This window comes from Carlito syrichta, unplaced genomic scaffold, assembly GCF_000164805.1.
Source record: "Carlito syrichta isolate Samal-C Ts95f unplaced genomic scaffold, Tarsius_syrichta-2.0.1 Scaffold130501, whole genome shotgun sequence".
In the NCBI taxonomy this organism is placed as follows: domain Eukaryota; kingdom Metazoa; phylum Chordata; class Mammalia; order Primates; family Tarsiidae; genus Carlito; species Carlito syrichta.
In genome coordinates, this window is record NW_007074597.1 from 1 (window position 1) to 4,038 (window position 4,038).

A 4,038-nucleotide genomic window follows, 5' to 3' on the forward strand; every position below is an offset into this window, starting at 1 on the left:
GCGGTGGCCGGAAGCGGCCACTGCACTCCAGTCTGGGCGACGGAGTGAGACTCAAACTCAAAAAAAAAGAAAAAGGTGATAAGTAGCTGGACAGCACCGAGTCCCTCCACTTCCCTCCTAAATGTCCTTTCAGAGCCTTAAATGCTGCAACGACACAATCTGGAACTTCAGGAAATCTGATTTTCAGAGAAAACATTTCCAGTGGTATTGACGTTGGGATTTATTTATATAAATATATGTATATATGTGTGTGTGTGTGTGTGTGTGTGTGTATATATATATATATATTTTTTTTTTTTGGAGTTGAAGTCTCTGTCGCCCAGGCTGTAGTGCAGTGGCACGCTCTCGGCCACCCTGGCGCGTGGGCTTGCTGGGCTCTGGCAATCCTTCCGCCTCAGCCTTCCAAGTAACTGGAACTACAGGTGAACGCTACCACCCTGCTAATTTTTTATTTATTGTAGAGATGAGACCTCGCCAAGTTGTCAGGGCTAGTCTCCAGCCTGTGGGCTCAGGGCACTCACCTCAGTCCCCCAAAGTGCTGGGATTACAGGCTGAGCCACCAAGCGCAGCCGGGATAATTTTAAAGTGAGACAATTCTCTAATCATCTGTGAGAAGCATAAATTTTTTTTGTTTTTGAGTTGAGTGTCACCGTTACATAGGCTGGAGTGCAGTGGCATGCTCGTAGCTCCTCACAGCTTCAACCTTCTGACTCAGGTGATCCTCCCATCTCAGCCTCCCAGTAGCTGGGACTACAGGCATGTGCCAACCACCACATCCGGCTAAACTTTTAAATTTTTTGTAGAGTCGAGGTGTCACTGTGTTGCCCAGATTGGTCTCCAACTCCTGGGTGGAAACACTCCTTCCATCTCAGCCTCCCAGAGTGCTAGGATTGCATGTGTGTGCTCAGCCAACACTGATAATCTTTAGAGCAGTTTCTGTGTGATGATGGGGATGATAAACCCAAATGGAGTGGACTCAGAGATATCAAGTATAGACACTCTCTAGAGTTTTCTATAACTAGAGAGGGACTCCTTTAAGGTAGGAGAAATCACATAATGCTGATAAGGACTATCTAGCCTTGAGGGGGAAACTGATGATGTAAGAAACAAGAATTGCTGTGCTGGAGCCATTTTTTTAGTAGGTGGGAGGGAATGAAAGCTATGTGGAGAGATGGGGGCATTTAATTGGGTGCATAGACAGTTCTTAGCTAGGAGAGAAGGTGGATCTAGAAGGTATCTCCTGATAGCTTTTATTTTTTTCGATGAAACAGCAGCAAGATGATCAGTTATTGATGAAGACAGGGGATAGAGGAGAGAGGTGTGAAGAAATCCCTAGATTAGGAGAGTGAATAGACAAGGGAAATGGGTGATTTCCTGACAGTCCTGGTAGGGCTCACAGATTTAAAGTGAGACTTGTTAGTATGGCTACTTTTTCTCTGCCTGTGTTTTGTTTTGTTTTTTTCCCCAGCTGTATGGGGTCAGGGACAGAGTTGACAGGGCACTGGATTTGATCAGAATTAGGGTCTTTCTAGATGATAATGACAAAAGGATAGCTGGCAGAGCAGTAGTTATAATGATGACCATGGAGTCTAAGCTGGTAGAGTGGGAAATGCATGAATGGGTGGGCTAACAGTCTCTTTGGGGTAAGAATATTTTTTGGAATCGGAATATTGAAAATAGTGATGCCTGATCCTGTGGGTTTGAGACCTACCTGGGCAACTTGGCAAGACCTCATGTCTACAATAAATCAAAAATCAGCCGGGCATGGTAGTACGTGCCTGTAGTTTCAGCTACTTGGAATGCTGAGGCGGAAGGGTTGCTGGAGCCCAGCAGGTCAAGGCTGCGGTGGCCGGGAGCGGCCACTGCACTCCAGTCTGGGTGACAGAGTGAGACTCCAACTCAAAAAAAAAAGAAAGAAAAGAGATGGAAAGACAGGAGGTTGCCGGAGATTTGGATGCTTGAACATTTTAGAGGCATTAAAATAAATGACTATCAAATCGCACTGTATAACTATGGCAATGAGTGGCCGAGGTGGGATGGAGGGTTGAATGGGAGAGAGGGATCCGGAAAGAGGATATACCTCTGTAGGAATAGGACCCTGGGGGAAAAGGAAGACTTGGAAATGGTAGTTCTGGGCTCCTTGTGGCGTCTAATGTAAGGAAAAGGAAATAATCACATTCTTCTGGATGACCTCAAGGCGGATGGTAGCAGTGGAACTATGATTATTGGGTAGATTGAAGTTTTGTAGGTTCTTGCAAGGTGCGTGCCAAATTTGGGCCCCCCTCAACATTTAAGCTCTTTCGGCAATATCATAAAGAGCAGGAGAGCATTTTACCTGGCCCTAGGGCATACCCTTTCTTTCTGTAGATGAAGTTGAGGGTGCTGTAGGAGCCATCTCATCCAGAGCACAAGGTCTGCTAGGGCTGCCTCTGCACAACCAGTGGAGCTGTGGGAGTCAGGATCAAGGCAGTGGAGGAGGGTTGTTCTCAGTATTGCCCACTCCTGCCTCACAGTGGTTTTTTCCAAATATTTCAGCGTTTCTTTCATAACCTACTCCTTGAAACTGTCCAGCGATTCAGATACGTCTGATCTAATTTTTGTCTCCTGAAAATACCTTTTGTGGAGTCTCTTATGGTGCTGGTCATCATCTTAGTGCCTGGCACTTGTCCTTTCACTCTCACTTTGGAAATATTTTCACCTGTGTTGGATAATTTTTTCTGGATGTCACATGGTTCTTTTTTTCCCCCCCTTGACTTCCTTTGTTTGCTACAGTACATCATCTTTCTAGTTTTTGTTTTTGTTTTTTTTTTTGAGTTGGAGTCTCACTCTGTCTGTCGCCCAGACTGGAGTGCAGTGGCCGCTCCCAGCCACTGCAGTCTCGACCTGCTGGGCTCCGGTGATCCTTCCGCCTCAGCCTTCCAAGTAGCTGGAACTACAGGCGCGTGCTACCATGCCTGGCTAATTTTTTTTGGTTTATTGTAGAGATGAGGTCTCGCTAAGTTGCCCAGGCGGATCTCGAACCTGCGGGCTCAGGCAATTCACTCACCTCGGCCTCCCAAAGCGCTGGAATTACAGGCTGAGCCACTGAGCCCTGCCTTAACTTTCTTAAAAAGAATCCATGGTAAATAAATTTTAGGAGACCTTGCATGTTTGAAAATATCTTTCTACATTGAATAATAGTCGGCTAAACATAAAATTCTAGACTGGAAATGATTTTCCCTTAGAATTATAGAGGTTACTAACCCCATCCTGTCCCTGAATCTGGACTCTCAAGGCCTTCTAGAGGAGGGGTAATCACAGGAATGGAGGAGGACACCAGGGGGCCTGAGGGTTCTGTATATGGACTTTACCAATTATTCAGGTCTGCTTCCTATAGTGCAAATCTGATTGCTTCTTACAGGAATTCTCTGCAGATCCACAAAAGAGGGCTCTCAACTGTATGATTTAATTGATCCTCTAATAACTTAACACTTGAAGAATTGGTTTAATTGTTTACCCACTGTTGTCTCCTCTTCCCATTCTTCTTTCCTTTTTATTTCTTTACTTTTATTTTAGTGGGATGTCAGGAGAATGAGATGATTGATGATGTTATCAAACCACTATGTTTAAAGAGAAAGTAGGAAACTTGACTCAGCCATTAATAATTTTAGGCTAGACTGGGCACAGTGGCTCATCCTGTAATCCCAGCATTTTGGGAGGCCGCGGCGAGAGGATTGCCTGAGCCCTCGGATTCAAGACCAACCTGGGCAACTTGGTGAGACCTTGTCTCTGCAATAAATCAAAAACTAGCCAGACATGGTGGCATGTCTCTGTAGTTCCAGCTACTTGGAAGGCTGGGGCAGAAGGATCACCAAACCCCAGCAGGTCAAGGTTGCTGTGGCCGTGAGCGTGCCACTGCACTCCACCCTGGGCAACAGAGTGAGACTCCCAACTCAAAAAAAAAAAAAGAAAATAATAATTTCAACCTAGGAAACAAAATTTAGAATTAAGAAAAACCCCACTGATGTTATTCTTTTTTTTTTTTTTTTTTTTTTTTTT